The sequence below is a fragment of the Rhinopithecus bieti genome, unplaced genomic scaffold, assembly GCF_001698545.2.
Source record: "Rhinopithecus bieti isolate Rb0 unplaced genomic scaffold, ASM169854v2 scaffold_29928, whole genome shotgun sequence".
Taxonomy (NCBI): Eukaryota; Metazoa; Chordata; class Mammalia; order Primates; family Cercopithecidae; genus Rhinopithecus; species Rhinopithecus bieti.
Genome location: NW_016814053.1, coordinates 5,811,423 through 5,828,600, shown reverse-complemented (window position 1 = coordinate 5,828,600; position 17,178 = coordinate 5,811,423). Strand labels below are relative to the sequence as shown.

The 17,178-nt window shown below is 38.1% G+C and overlaps 1 long non-coding RNA gene across 1 annotated transcript in view; it reads left to right on the top strand.

Annotated features, from left to right (window-relative positions):
- Positions 1 to 15,879, top strand: part of LOC108513643 (uncharacterized) — a 79,226-nt gene extending 63,347 nt beyond the window's left edge. Inside the window, exon 3 of the long non-coding RNA XR_001880968.1 lies at positions 15,802 to 15,879. This is a non-coding gene — a long non-coding RNA (uncharacterized LOC108513643). The remainder of the gene's footprint in view (positions 1 to 15,801) is intronic.
- The last annotated feature ends 1,299 nt before the right edge of the window (positions 15,880 to 17,178 follow it).

The window sequence follows — 17,178 nt, the reverse complement described above, 5'->3', positions numbered from 1 at the left end:
CCTTCGTGGCAGGTTTAGAACAGATGTTTGTTGGAATGGAAACTGCCTTATTTATCCTCAAGCTGTTTGGTCTTTTCTTTTATCATAAGTGGGCCTTTGTGCTGGGAAGGAACTGTAAGACTTCCTGCTTACTCCAGCATAGACATCTGTTAGTCAAACAGACATTTCTCCATAGACTTCAAATGACTACTTGCTTCTCGTACAAATGGAAATATGCTGACTATAAGGAGGCCAAAGAGAAAAAAAAAATTTTCATTGGATATCCTTATAAGGAAAGCACAAGACATGTGCTTGTAATGTGCAAACAACTATTACTTTGAGAAAAAATTATTAACATGTACTAACTCTGATAAAATAAAACTAAATCATTTCCATTGATATAAACCGTTTGTTTTCAACCGGGATATTCATAAGCTTCAATTATAAAATGAATGACAGATGCACAAGAAGTAATATATCTGGCTTCCACATGCACACACTGGAGTTAGGCCCTTTAATGCCCATTTTAAGACTCTTCATTTTTTATAGGACTGAAGTAATTTTGAAACAGTCACTTTTTGGTTTTTTTGGCTAAGATTAAGTGAAGTAATTTTGAAACGATAAGCTTGTTCTTTTTACCTATGCTATTTTATAACCTTCTCTGGTTTACACGACTCATTTGATCTGAACTGTTTGCCCTGTGCTATTTCACTTGTTCATCTTATACCTGTTCCCAGGTATTTCATTTTTCTGGTGATACCCAGGACTGTGGCCAAGAAGCACCCTTTTGTAAAAAAATGAAGAGGGGCTTCTCTGCCTCCAAGATCATGTTTTTATAAATAATGGCATTTCTTGACCATCCGCATAGTAGAGTAAGAATAATACACTTCCTTAGTTCCTCAGACTTTTTTATATGTTAGAAAAAACTTTATCTTAAAAATATGCAGCCTGGCCAATGTGGTGAAACCCTGCTTCTACTAAAAATACAAAAATTAGCTGAGGGTGTTGGTGCACACCCTCAGTAGTGTAATCCCAGCTACTGGGCAAGCTGAGGCAGGAGAATCGCTTGAACCCGGGGGAATGGAGATTGCAGTGAGCTGAGATCGTGCCATTGCACTCCAGCCTGGGCAACAAGAGTGAAACTCTGTCTCCAAAAAAAAAAAAAAAAAAAAGTGAAACATACTTCAAACATCTTTTTATTCACCAAGTTAAATAGGACTTCTGGTTTGGAAAGAGCCAAACTCAGTTGCATGAGAGTCCAACTGAGAGAAGATAAATGGGGAGGTGTCCCAGAGGCTGTAGGAGTCCTGCCCTCTTTCTGGTGGTATGTACTGAGGGATAGCACTAAGGAGTGTCTAGAGAAAATGGTGTACAACTTGCACAAGGAATGCAATACAGAAGACTTGTGCCTTTATTTTATGACCCTTTGGGGATGTATGAATGTAGATAAAATTATGGATAGGGATTTATTACTTGATGTTCAGGAAAACCTGAGAATCCATGGATGAGTCACTAGAGTCTGTGACCCACCTTGAAGTTATGTGCACAATTTGGTGTGCATTTTTGCATGTTTATTTTTCATGGGTGGGAGTGGAAGGGTATTATAGCTTTTGCCTGGTTCTCAAAAGGATATGTGACGCAAAAAAGGGATAGAATCAGGCACCAGAGCTACCCCAGCATTTCCTAAACTCTTGTTTCGGGGAAGTTAATGTGCTAAGTGATGCTATTAAGTCCTCATTGTGGTCAGATTAGTTTGGGAAACATTATTTAGTGTATTTCGTCTGTTGGAGATTCATGATAAACATCAACTTATTAAAGGCTCTACAATATCCTGCAGTAAAGAAGCCTGTTTTGCTTTATTTAAGTAGCATTTATTTGACAGTAAGCTTTGTGTTGGTAGAATACCTACAGACACCCCATGGGTGCTAACATTCCGTGGAGCTGAGTTTGAGAATGAACTAGACTGTGTTGCCCAGATTCCCTGTCTCTCAATGTTAAGAGCTCTTCTTGAATGCCTGTTGTTGAAAGATTCTTTCTTGTGTATTCTAAGATGGGCTTTGACTGATTAGAAAAATTGTTAAATTTGAGGATTGGAAGGCTATCTAATTACAGGTCTGTAGCTAAATATAAGTCATTTAATTAATCCTCTATTGGACACTTGAATTATCTATAAACATCACTAAAATTATTGTTTTCACAACTTTGAAATCCCTTCCTTGATAGAAAATTCACTAACCTCAAGGCCATCACACCATTTCTAGACGGTTCTATTCCTGACCTGGTTATTTCCCCTAGAGACTCTTCTGTCTTCAAAATCATGATCCGTCAAGCATTTGAAGAGAGGCAGCAGCAGCAGATCTTCTTGAAGTCTTTGTTTCTCTAGAAGGGCAGCTTCAGTTCCTTCACTATTCCCCATAGTGTGGGGCCCCTCACATCCCTGGCTCAGTGAAGGGTCCTTCACTGAGTCTCACACACAGCATTCTGCCCACCCAGACTGTATTACCAAGGCAAATTAAACATTTAATTGAAAACATGTAAATTCTCTTCTGTCCACTTTTCAGGAATGTTCACATGATTGTTTCTTTCTGGTGTCTGTGGCCACAACTGCATATTCTCTGAGAATAAGCCTACTCATTTGTAACTGGGTATGCAGAGTCACTTTTGCATTATTTAATCCTGCTTGGGCCACGGTTGGTGGATGCAGGGTGGAGCTCTGACCACAGCTGGGCTAATTGGGTTATCTTTCCTGATTATTGGAATTGGGTTATGTTGATCCCATATACTCTTTTCTGGGACGAGGGGCTTGTATGGTCAGGAGCTGTGGAGGCAAACAGGTACTTGGAGGAGCAGATGAATATTGAGAGAGAAGGATGAGTCCGGTATGTAGGGAGAAACAGAACTCTGTGTGTGTGTGTGTGTGTGTGTGTGTGTCTGTGTTTGTGTGTGTGTGACACAGAGAGAGAGAGAGAGAGGGAGAAAGAGAGAAAGAGAGACAGAGAGAGAGAATAGCCACCTTCTGGTCCTGTTTCTTGTGAGGACCATTGCCTCCAGCCTTCAGGTTAACTGTAATACTCCTGATTCTTACAATAAAGCCTCCTTTTCTCCTTAGCTAATTTAAGGGGGTTTCTATGGCTTACAATTAAAATATCCTTGACAAAAGAAACTCCCAAATCTAAAAGCCTTCAAGAGAATTCCACAGAGAAGATCATCCTGTCTTCCTGGAAGAAAGTGAACACTCATCCGGGGAAGAACTGGGTTATTGCAGAGTTCTCATACCTGTCTGTTTCTTTCCATTCAGCACCTCACTCTACCCTCACTCAATTTATTGATTTGTTTTACTTCTATGCCTCTGTTTATGCTAGTTTCTCTCCTAGAATGCTGTTTTGTGTCCTTTCAGTCTGTCCAAATCTTACCTCTCCTTTAAGGATGCAGTTCAATTAGTCATCTTCTCTGGAGCTTTCCCTGACCACTCAGTAAATACTTGTTGAATAAGAACAGCTAATCTGATTAAAGGAATAAGAGAATAGTACCACAAGTAAACATAAAAACGCTATAGACTTTTAGCTAGATGAGAAGAGGAATTGGTAACTCAATAACAATGAATATACAGAATTATCCTTGAATTATGCTGAAGTTATTATTATCCATCTTCATTCACGGCAGTGAGGCAGAACTTGGATCAAGAATGGTTTTGGGCCATAGAAAGAATTTCTTGACTTTGGTGGGATTCACTTTTAGGGCAGTTTTTCCAGAAATGGGGAACTTTAAAATTTCTTCTAGAGATTTAAAATAGCAAGCATCTTTTTTGGACCCTTCTAAATAAGTGACTTGTTGGAGCTGTTTCTAGCTTTCGGAGTCTATTCTTTAGCACTTAGTGCATAGAAAATGTTTTATGAATCTTTGTTGAATAAGGCAGGGGATTAATGAACACAGCTTCAATCCCTGGAGTTCAACCATGAGACAAGTGAGAGGCTGGCAGTTTGCTTTAGAGAAGTGCTTTATCTGCTGGTTGGAAGAGAGACTAAAAATAATCTGATGCATACAGAAATGCATAGAATTCCTTAACTTTTAGAGTTAGGCAACAAAAACAGATTTAAAGTTGTTATAGAGACAAGCAGGCCTGATGCTTAAATGCACGAGCCACTAAAAACAGCTACCACATTCCTGAATTGTTGTGCTCCTTGGCTAGGGTACCAGCATTCCAAAATCCCCAGAACACGTCTCCACCATTGACCAGGGAGCCAGAGTCTCTGCCGTCCACAGTGGTATCATGTCATGCTGAATATTTGAAAGAAGGAACCACTACCTATTTATCTTTCTAGCTCATTTGGGACCACTGGCATGGTGCAGAGAGCAGGCAGGCCATCTGAGAATTAGCAGGAATTCAGTCCTGTCACCAAATCTCTTAAAAGAGTAGCAGAGAAGGAAATGGAAGCCAGCTTCTATTCGTCAGTTAAGAGATGCTTTATCTGTAGAAAGTGGGAGGAAAATGCCAACCACAAAACTCATCTTGGAGTGCAAAGTGGTACATATCCCACAGCTGTGGGCAGAATGCCATTCTGGAACCTGGGGCTTCTCAGATCTGCACCTGTGGGCAGGAAAGGACCAACAATGCTGGACAATGTATTCAAGTTGCCAGCTAAGAGCAGGATGCCAAGGAGCATAGGGTCTACCTGACCATGCTTTGTTAGCTTCCACTTCCATGGGTACTATGGTTGAGAGCCATGCTGTAATCGAATTCTTAATGTCTGTAGGGAGCAACAGATAATTAGGTTAGCTGACTAAGCTGATTTTCATGAGAGGAAAACTATTTTTTCCATCTCAATTTGTGTTTATGCTTGTTCATTTGAACTAAGTTAAATTCTGACAAAGCAATCTGGATTCGCAGTTGAATGATATATGTGTGACTTAGGAAAGGAGACAATTGCAAAACTATTTCTAATCTTTAGTTACAAAATGAACTTTATTCCTTTTATTCCCCTTACTCAGAGGTACTCTGGTCTGTGCAATAATGCCAACTTGCAAAGTGGCGATAGGGAGAAGAGATGATCAAAAACTTTTCCTTTGGAATTCTTCACAGACCCTGCTCAGATCCTGTGAACCTTCCCAGCCTCCCTCTGTATGAATCCACTCTCTGGTCTCTCTCCTTATTTTTTTGCATTGTGGTCTGTACCTTTGACAAATTTAGTACTTTCTGTTCTGTTACCGATTTGGGAAAAATCTGAATTTCTGTCAATGCTAATGAGAAACTTTGGCTTTAATGATTCTTATGCTTCTCTGGTTAGGGTTTTATTTAATATTGCCAACTGAAGTATGTCTGAAGTACAGCCCAGCTTCTTAGTTAGGTCAAGTGCATGAAATTAATCAAATACCAAAGAAGAGATCTATGCCCAGACAGAGCAGGAATGCTCCTGACAATTGAAAGATAGAAAAAAAACCCATTCAAAGGGATGATTTATCCAGGGAACATAATGGGAAATGGAGAAAGGTCAGGGGTAAGGGAGAATTGAATTTCAAAAATGATGTCCTTTAGACTACAAGAGGATGTGAATGATCAAGTTGTTTTGTTTGTTTTCTGTGTTGCTTTGCTTTTTGGTTTGAATAGCCAAGAGTACTTCTTTATGGATCATCTCTCTAGCATCATGAAAACCTCAGGTAGAAAGCTGTAAGTAATGTCCCCATTATGGAGAACCAAACTTAAGAATATCTAAGCAAGAGAGTTGTAGGTGGCTCTCAGAGTTGCCTGATGGCTGACTTTCTGTTTCTTTAAAAGGAAACTAGTCTGTGGTTATTTTCATGGGGGCAAAATTGAAAAAAAATTATGATTACAACCCGCGTAACTCCGAGTTCTGTGAAGACAAAGAGAATGTCCATTTTGTTTGGAATTACACCCCCAGGACTTAGTGTGGATGCTTGGCTCTAGCATATATTCATTTACTAAATATTTATTATTAATATTTATTTAAAATATTGTGTGAATCAATAAGTTTCATAAAAGTACAAGTAATTCCAGATTCAAAACACCACAACAGAATTTTTATTGCTAGTTACTAATAGATACTTGATAGATTTAGTCTTACATAGTGAATACATGTGATATTAACATTGGTTTCAGTATATATTTCAGGGAATCCATTGCAAGACTACCAGGAAAACCTAATCAATAGAGACTTTTGCCATTCCAAAAGATTCTCTTTACTGTGAGACATATATAGTAATTTTTTTTTGAAATAAGCATTTAGTCTACCCCTACCTATGATAACTGTAAGGATCAATCTATAAAATCTGGCTATAGGAAATAAAGATATTTGGATACTGACCAAACATTGCAGGGTAAAGACCGCTGGTATTTATTTCCAGGTATATAATCTTCATGGAGTCTACATTGAGATGAACTCGAGAACTCGAGAGCTCAAGCCTTTTTTAAAAAAATTTCTAATAGATCAGAACTTCATTGTTCAGAGTGCAAACATTGTCTTCTTAGCAAAGTTTAAAACGTAGATCTTGATTTGGAATAATTCCTTGGAAAGGTTTCTGAATAGTAGATGTTTCTTCTGTATTTACTGAATGACTAAATGAATGAATACAAAATAAGTCAATAAATCAGAGAATATGTTGATTAGTTCCTCAGTGCTATTAGAAGGCAAGGTGCTTCATAAAACCACTACATATATAAATGGCAAGGAAAAAAATTATTTCAAGTTTCAGTAACTTAAAGTTTAGGCCAGTTACTTCTGTTAGTTATCAGTAGCAGTAAGTAGCAAATAATAATAGTATTAAGCACAAAAGACAACCTGGATATGTTTAGCAAAGTAATTCCTAAAAGGAAAGTTGAATGAAAAATCAAAGTGCCACATTAAGCCTCAAATGAAATCCATAAGCCTTGGCCAATACTTTTGCTCACTTTTAGTCATAACTCTTATTATTAATGTCATTGTAATGGTAAGCATCAGCCCACTTGCTGGGGGCAGGGATTGGTAAAAGGGGCTGACCTTCAGGAGAACAACATACTAATAAGAACATCTCACAGATTTCTGGATATAGAGCTACAATGCAAAAATATTATATAAGGGACAGTTTTTTCTTCCAAAAGAAAGACAAACCAGCTCAAAACCATACACAGGCACACACAGAACACCACCACCACAAGCTGATGGTGCCAGGCCAGTTTGTAACAGTAGCCCTAGGATGCCTGGTGTCCCACTCAGGTTCACATTCAGGTTCAGGTTCAGGCAGAAGCAGTGATATTAAGCAATGATTAGTGATCAGACAGTTGAGGCATGAACCATCCATCAATTTGCACATTCCTGAAAGAGATGTAGCTACACGCACTGTATGCAAAAGAAAGGGCATATAGCATCATTAAGCTCTCACATCAGGTTTTTATCATTCATTTTTATCATTGGCAATTACTGACATTTATTTTAATATATGCTTCTTTGAATTAGGTTTCTTTCGGGCAAAGATCAGAAATAAGTCATGCCAGTTTTTTTTTTTTTTTTTTTTTTTTTTTTTTTTAGGTGGTTTGGTGATATCAAGTGTTGCTTTCTTGGTTCTTAACATTTGTAAACACCTTTTTCTACCTGTGACTTTAGGTTTGGCTTGGATTGGGAAATGGGTGACATATGGGGCCCCTGATTTCCTGTGATTCCCTGGTCACAGAAATGGACCCCAAAATATGTAGTCTGCATATTTTTGCAGGGCCAGAACCAATGGCTGTTACCTTTGCCTGCAAAGCAACCAGCTCCCACAAATAGGAGAGCTAGTGTTTATTTAGAAATGGCATTTAAACTGTAAAGTGACAGGCATTCTGACAAAGGCATAGGAATGATGATTTGGAATTCCTGAGTTTTCCCACGAATGGGATTTGTATGAAGCAACCTGCCTTATCCCCTTTTGCTTTCTCACACTACCTCAACCTAGGCCAGTTCTGAGTACTTGTATTGAGCTGAGATTGATCATCTAAATCCAAAGCCAGCTGAGATTGATCATCTAAACTCAAAGCCAGTTTCCTTTGAGTACATAGGCTTGGCAAGAATGGCTTTTCCAAGCAATGGTTTCAGAAAACAGGTGCTCATAATATTCAAATTGTTTATGTTTTTAATAATTTCTTTGTTTCTCCTCCAATCCTAGTCCAGACTTGCTAATCCCCAGCATTTCTACTTTCCTATAATGGACAATCATAAATTTCCTGAGAGGTAAGGGTCCCTGGGTCTGAAGCACAGTGCCGTTGTTTGTTCAAGATATTTGGAGACTGTGCCAAGTGCAGAACAAAACATGGTTTATGGCCTTCATTTGGCATTGATTTGTGCTACAAAGCTCAGAGTATCATTTCCTCCAGAGGCTTTGCATTTTTAATGCGAGAAAATATTTCCAACTACAGAGTTCTTGAAGAACTACAATGTTTAATTTTTGAAAACAAAAACCTTTCAAAATAAAACAGTTTAAAATTTTTTTGTTTTAAGTTGTTGCTTTTAACTAGAGCCTTCAAAATGGTCTTTCCAAGTAGTGTTCCTTTACTAACAGTCACTGGTGTTGCTTCCTGGGGGACACAAACCAACTTGACGCACTGGCTATGATGTTACAAAAAAATACAGGAAAGTGGTGTCAAGAAACAACATGACTTACTGGCTTGTACCCTGCAACTGGGCCTGAGTCAGAACTCTTCCACTGGCCTTGGAGCCTCAAAATGGATGGAGAAAAGATGAATCACACAGATTTTAAACACAGATAGCTTTTTCAAAGAAAGAACTTTACTCAAGAGTGAGTAGACCAGCAGACTCATCATGTCCAATAGAGAGGAGGTAAATATAATATTTCGGGAAATTCACTGCAGATGAATTAGGATGAAAAATAAATTAAAAAGCAAGTTAGTTTCCCAGATAAGAGTAGAAATGTTCACTGGAATAAAAAGGGCTAAAAAAACAGGACAAAATAAAAGGGCTTAACACCTTCCCCCAGAAAGTCACTTGTCTTCCAGAATATTGACTTCCCTTCCTTGGTCAAGATCCTTCCTTGGTCAGGAAAAACAAAACAAAACTAAAGAACAAAACTATTAGGCCCAGCACAAGTATTAATATTATTCACCCTTGAAAGACAAGCTTGATTATGGGTGATGCTAGTCCCAATTTTTACTGCCTTGTCTAAAGGATCTAGAAACCACAGATTGCTGGGCCACACCCTCAAGTTTCTCATTTAGTAGGTGTAGGGTGGAGTTCAATAATTAGCAATTTTCTTAAATTCTCAGGTTATATCATGCTGCCTGTGCAGGGACCACACTTTGAGAACCATTGTTCTAGTGTAACTCGTTGTTTTGGGATCCAAGGAAATGGAAGCACATGTGTTTAGGGTAATCTTGTGCTTGTTTGCATTTATTCTTATATATATGTCTGCACATGCAAACTACAGTGAGGAAGCATTTGCCTGGATAATTCAGGCTCACAAATGACTTGCACTCCATTAAAATATTTCAAGCATAGGAAGTGTTTTCTAGAGGAGTAGGGAGGGGAATGTTTCTGAATCACCCTATGACTTGCTCTATTGCCCAGTTTTTATTTTGCATATGTATAGCAAAGTATTGTTTGCCTTAGGAGAAATATGTTTACTTGTCTCTAATGATGGCTTCGCTCTGATTTCCTGTTTGTGCCAGATCTGGGAAAAAAGTTGTGTTGGGAAATGGGAATGTGAATGGGCAAGAGGTTTTCTAGATAAGCTAGTTTTAAAATATGTCCTATTTGTATTTCTAGTGTTATTAGGAAAAGGTCACAGGCAATCTGAAGATGAGTTTATTGTTACTTCAAAACTAAATGAACCCAAAAAGTGCTTCTTACTTGTCTTCACTCCAGGCTTTAACTGGGAAGACCCTGGAAGAGGTCATGGAAGAGTCTTAGAATTTCCAGGATGGTGTTAGGACAATTGATAACCATTTTGTCCCACAAAACTGTACAATGTCAAGGAATCAAAATAATCTCAATGTTAACTTAACTCTTACTTAATGCTGATACAGTTCTTAACTCCTAATCTATTTTCTCTGCATTTCCAACTTTTGTAAGCCTACAAAATAAAATATATATGATATACATTATCATTTTTGTTCCTTATGAAAGGCCTGAAAAGCAAGTCTTAGTTTGTATGCTTTACTGATAAGGAAGCTGAGGTCAGAGAGACAAGCTAGTGAGTGGCTGAGCTGGGACTGGCACCCAGATCTTTTGGATCCAAAGCGTATGCAGATTAGATAAATTGGTGATGGGATAAAGGTGATAAGGACTGTTTCCCCAAAAGTTTGACTAGAAAATGGCATGAACTTATAACACCTCCTATGACTCCGTTTTGATTTTATAGGGCATTACCTCCAGCTATCCATGGCTCCTTGACTACAGCTTCTCTGTGAATCTCAGTTCAAAATTCCAGAGAGAGAATTAATTGACCCAGCCTGGAAAGAATAAAAGAACAACCCAGTACAAATACAGCTTCATGCACTCATCTCCTCATTAGGGCTGAAATTGGAACAAGATTCTTTTAGAAGAGAGTGGAGTGGGAGACAGCGATTGGCATTTCTAGGACAAGCAAGTGTGGCCAACATTTACCTGCAAGCCTCTTCCTTTTTTCATTCTTCCATGAACATTCATATCTATTTCCCTGCCAAGATGAAATGCTTACACTCTTTTTACTTCTTGCTCATCCACAAGATACATTATATTTGAGTCTGTGATCAGCTTGAGTCATAGGTTACTGATATATGTTAAATATTAAATATATAAACTGTGCTAACATCTGCTGCCAAAGAAATGATGCCTTGTGGCAGCTACCGATAAAACAGGACAAACTATACTTAATTCATCTGGCCCTCACCAGAAACAAAGACTACTGGCCTTTGAGTGAGGAGGCTTGAGTTCCAGAGTCAGCCTTCCCTTTGACTATAAACTGTTCTAGATCATTCATTGTAAGGAACATCTCCAGGTTCCAGGTAAAGGAGGTGTGGCAGCTGTGGAAGAGAGCCCTGCTCAGATTTCCCTCCAGGAGCACCAGACTCCAGCTGCCATACCTTTGGGATCCACTGCAACACTCACTCACAACAAGTTCATGATCCTGCAAAGCTGCTCCCAGCCAATGGCTGAGCATGCTGTGGGTATGGGAGCTGGGCCCTTCCTGCCCAATGTGGGCCTCTTTTGATGGGCAGTTTTTTCTCTGGGGTTTCTCATCGGTCTGGCCTTGCTATCTCAGGCCTTGATTGTAGTCTGAGGCTTTTCCTACTCAACCCTTCTTTATTCCTTTGTGATCTGAAGGTATCTCCTGCCTGCTGCTTCTTACTCTCCCCTTTATCTTCCATGGGCATTTCCCTCAAAACGTCTCCTACATGTTTAATTTTGTCTTGATGTCTGCTTCTTAGAGGGCTTAAACTGACAGAGGATGTAAGAATTCAGAAGAATTTTGTGGTATTCAATTGCAGGAAGTGGAGCTGGAATTCCTGGGAAGGGAAACTTTTGTTCAAACAGCAAGGTAGATGGTTTCTTAGATTATAGTCCCTGAACTTGTAGTCAATTGGCATTAGTATATGTTAAGTGACTCTAATTAGTAGAGGTTAGAATGACCTCAATCTATACAGTAGAGTTTTAGAGTTCCTACAAGTTGAAAAATTACAGGACTAATTACATTTACAAAGTAAATAATTACATTTTATATGTTAAGCATTAATGTGACTTCCAGAGGTGCCTAATGTAAAATGACCAAGATGTTGAGAGAGCAAAGCACCTTTAAAAGTTGTCTCCATTTTCTTGACATCATAGTTCCTCCAGTTTCAAATGAAGGAAAAGCCCCTTTCTAGTTATCTGTTGTGAGGGATAAGAGTTCTTGGGAAGTTCAGGCACCACATAAAACTTTGCAAATGGTGTTCTGAAACAAACAATTTTTCCATACTTCCATGAGCTTTGAAGTTTTCTTTTCCAGCTCGTTCATAGTTAAGGCAGAGGTATGAGGATAGTCAGTGTGCTGTCAAATAGTGGATTTTGGTGTAGGATGATCTGGCTCAGTCATTTTATCAGAGAACTCCGAACTGTCAGAATTTTGAGTCTTTTCTTTTGGGCTGGTGTATTTTGCCAAAGGAATCTTAAATCTTTTACTGAATTATAAAAGCCTGGCTGTCAGGTCCTGGGAGTCATATGGGGAGAAGGGTATAAGTTGAATATCTTGAGGTGGGGGTATGGGGGTCAGAATTTTCACCATTCAGTTCACTTTCACTTAAATCCCATTTTCAATATGGATACCTTTTCTCAGCTCTATCATCTCTGAATCTGGCCTCTATGGTTTTTGATGTGTTTTTTTTTTCTAGTGTGGAGAAAGTTTTTTGCTCAGATGTGGAAGAGACTGCAGCCTGCAACAAACAATGAGGAAGAGGATTTATGAATGTAGCTTCCTATGTCAACTTTTAATGAATTGTCTTGTCTTCAAGTTTACCTTCCATGCCCAATTTTGGAGCTACTGGTGTTTCTTATTTTTTCTGAACTTTTGTTGCAGTTATTTTCTTTTCCATTTTCTTTGTTTTTTTTTTTTGTGTGTGGGTGTATTAGTCCATTATTGCACTGCTATAAAGAAGTACCTGAGACTGGGGTGATTTATAAAGAAAAGAGGTTTAATTGACTCATGGTTCCACAGGTTACACAGGAAGCATGGCTGGGGAGGCCTCAGGAAACTTACAGTCATGGCAGAAGGCAAAGGGGAGGCAGGCACATATTCACATGGCCAGGGCAGGAGGAAGAGAGGAAAGGGGGAGGTGCAACAGTATACTTTTAAATAACCAGTTATCATGAGAACTCACTCACTATTATGAGAAGAGCAAGGAGGAAATCTACCCCCATGATTCAGTCACCTCTTACCAGGCCCCTCCTCCAACTTTGAGGATTGCAATTTGACATGAGATTTGGGCAGGGATACAAATCCAAACCATATCAGTGGGGTTTTTTGCTTTTTAAATTTTTAATTTTTTTAGAATCATATTTTTTACATGTCTTAAATGGAAAGAATAATTGTACATATTTTTGGGGTACATAGTGATGTTTTGATACATAAAATGTATGGTGATCAGATTAAGGCAATTAGCAAATCCATCTCATTTATCATTTCTTTGTGTTGTGAACATTCAATATTCTCATTCTAGCTATTTGAAACTATAGTCATTTGAATCTAGCTATTTGAATCTATAGTCATCCTATGGTGCTATAAAACACTAGAATTTATTCCTCCTATCTAGCTGTAATTTTGTATCCTTTAGCAAATCTCTCCCTTTCCCTCTACCTTTCCCATCCTCTAGTGTCTTCTGTTCTACTTTTTACTTCTATGCACTCACTTTGTTTTTTTTTTTTTTTAACTTTCACGTATGAGTGAGAACATGAAATATTTAACTTCTTCTTAATATAATATCCTCTGGTTCCATTCATGTTGCTGGGGATGATAGGATTTCATTCTTTTTTATGGCTGAATAGCATTCCATTGTGTACATATACTACATTTTCTTTATCCATTTGTCTGTAGGTGGACACCTAGGTTGATTCCATATCTTGGCTCTTGTGAATATGTTGCAATAAACATGGCGGTGCAGATGTCTTTTTTATGTACTGATTTCCTTTCTTTTGAATAAATACTGAATAGTGGGATTCCTGGAGATATGGTAGTTCTATTCATTTTTTTTTTTTTTTGAGGAATCTCCATACTGCTCTCCGTAGTGTTTATACTACGTTAAATTCCCAATAACAGTGTGTAAGAGTTCCCTTTTCTCTGCATCATTGTCAGCATTTATTTTTTGTCTTTTTGATAATAGCCATTCCAAGTAGGGTGGAAATGATACCTCACTGTGGTTTTGATTTGCATTTTCCTGATATCCCATTCTCTTTGTTTGAGCTAATACCTCTTTTCTCCCCACTCCCTCTTTTGGTGAGATTTGAGGTGGAATAAGAGGTAAATATAGGTGTTCAATTAGTCATGTTTAACTCAATGTCCCCTTCCAGGAGCTCTGGAGGGTCTGCTTGACAACAGTCATTCCTATGGAGGGGGTACAAGGAGGAGTCAGCTCTTAAACTTGAAACCATGTTAGGCTGTGAGATCACATCTAACTTCATGATTTGACCCTGAAGAGAATGGAAAACCTGTGGATCTGATGCGTATAAGTAGAGATAGCTACAGGCAGCTCACACTTCAAAGCATTTGACTTTTTGTATTGTAGCTGAGTTAATTTTTTTGAGTTGCTTAGGAAGATACTATTGTAGTAAGGTGACCTATAAGCCACCAAAACGTGCTAGCTTGGTTTTCTTTGGGTATACAAAAACCTCCTCAAACTTCAGGTATCCTTTAATAATTAGTAACTCTTATTCTGGTTAAGTTGGGAGATTGTTACATATCAGGGTTTAATGAAGTAAAAATATTGAGAATAATGGAGTTAGAGAGAGGAGGAAAGCTAGATTGAATCCTGTGATATTGGGTTGGAATTCGAGGCATGAACTCATGATTATCAATAGATAGGCCAAAATATAAATATATAGATGCAAGTCTATATGTACACACATGCGTATTTCAATAATAAAAGCAGAGAGTTAAATTTAGATGTAACTCTGGTGTGTATGTGTGAGTGTGTGTACATATACATATATCTGCTAGCTCTGTCTACTGAGAGAGACTAGGAGTAGCGTATATACACCAATAGTAAAAGATACATTAGACCTTGATCTTGATCTTAAAATACCATTCCCCATTAAAAGCAACCAGGTCTCTTTGAGAAAATGATTGATTTTTGGTCTCGGTAGAAAAAGTAAAAGAAGAACCAGAACATCTTTTGATATAAGAGAGCAAGGGAATGTTGAAGGAATGCTGGGACATAAAGAAAGGACACAGAAGTCAGCTTGACTGGGCTCCCACAGGCCAACTCTGGGACAATTTAAGCATCAAAATAAATATAAAATAATGGATTGTAACCCATTAAATAAAATAGGAATCCATCAGTCTATACTGATAAATACTGAATAAATAAATGGGGGAATAAAACAGTAGAATAGCAATTAATAAATGTAGAAGGGAAGACATAGAAAACAGCATTTGTCAATTATCGTAGTAATAATCAATTCAGGCAAAAAACATCAGTGGCTGCTAGAACTAGTGGATAAGAATTTGATGAGAGACAGGATATTTACTTAAGTGACAAACTATCTCTCCACAATATGTTTTAAAATTACAAATGTAAAGGAAAAAGTATAGCTTTGTAGTAGAGAAGCCTGGCAAGGACCATCTTAATCAAGTGATCAAAGTTAACACCAGTAATGAGACAAATTAAAATTCTTTACCACCCAAGAGGATGCAATAAGATGAACATTTTTGTGGTATATTCCTGCTAAAAATCATAACCTGAATTTACTCACAAAGAAGCATCAGACAAACCCATATTAAGGGATAGTCCATAGAGTGTAGTTAGCTGTCCTGTATTCTGCCAGAATTGCAAGATCATGTAAGTCAAGGAATAGCTGAAAAATAGTCCTCATATTAAAGGAAACTAAACAGATACAGTCATTAAATGCAACATGTGGTCTTGGACTAGACTTTTTGCCATAAAGCGCTGGTTCTCAGAGTGTAGTCCCAGGATTAGCAGCTTCAGCACCATGTAGGAACTTAATCAGAAACCCTGGATTTGGGCCCACTAATCTGTATTTACTGAGACTTCCCATTGATTTTGTAGCACACTAAAGTTTGAGATCCATTACTATAAAGCATATTGTTGGGGCAATAGTTGAAACTCTGGAGTACATGGTAATAATATATCAGTGTTAATTTCCTGCTTTTCAGGTCATTGTTTGTAGGAAGTACATACTAAATTATTCAGGAGAAAGAGAAAATTGTGCCTACAACTTACTCTTAAATGACTCAAGAATTGGCCAGACAAGTTGGCTCATGCCTGTAATCCCAACACTTTGGGAGGTCAAGGTGAAGGGATCACATGAGCTCAGGAGTTCAAGACCAGCTTGGGCAACATGGTGAGACCTCATCTCTACTAAAAATAGAAAAATTAGCCAGGTGTGGTGGCACATGCCTGTAGTTCCAGGTACTCAGGAGGCTGAGGCAGGAGGATTGCTTGAGCCCACGAGGTCAAGGCTGCAGTGAGCTGTGATCATGCCACTGCACTACAGCCTGGGTAATAGAGCAAGACCCTGTCTCAAAAAAAAAAAAAAAAAAAAAAAAGATTCAAGAATAAAAAGTTCCTTACAGTATATATACAACTCTTCTGTATGTTTAAAAATATTTCAATATAAATTTTTTTTCAATGGGATGGGGCTACATTACAGATTTACTGTGTTAGAAAGTTTGACTCATGTTCACTCTAATTGCTTTTATGTTAAGTCAAATGTGGCACTAAATACAAAGGACGCATATTCCATTACATGTATGGTTAAATCTGCTATGGAAAATAGTTTGTTCGCCCAAAACCATCTGTGTTTATTTTCAGGTTGAATGAATCCTAAGGTTAGTTACATTCTTTAAAACCATTTGATGAATGACACAATCTCTGAATCACATCAAAGCCAATATGGTTTCTTCAAGGATTCCATATCAGTGGAAAAACATTTCTGCTCAATAGCATCTGCCTATCCGTATGTGGAAATAGTCAATACATGAAACTGAAAAATAATTGTTTTCAAATAATTGGCTAGATGACATACACAGCCCCTTTTTCTCAGCTGCATTACTAATTGCCTGAATATGGTCTGTGTTTTGAATTTTTCCCTCATTGTAGAACTTTGCAAGACTTTCCATTGCACAAGATTGTAATACAGCAAGAGCAAAATATAGCCTGAGACAAGTACATATGTTGGATTCTATTCAAATATGCAGGGCTTTATCTAGAAGGAAAAATCCTTTTAGAGTTAGAGAGGAAGTGAATCAGGCCCATGGACCTTGGCTAACCGATATGCAAACATCAGTGGTTGGTGGTTGTTTTTCTCCTTTTTGTTGTCTACTTGGAAGTTGTTGTACAATATCCAAATACCCAGCTCCATTCTCCCTGGCGTTTTGGTGGTTATGCATTTGTTCTGAGGCTATGAATGGAGAAGTCCCTTCCAACTAACAAGTGTTCCTTCCCCAGCCATAATCCTTCAGAAGAACTGAATCTGATCGGTTATGTCTCAACTGAAGAAGACAACATTTGTTTTAACAGAGTTTATTTAG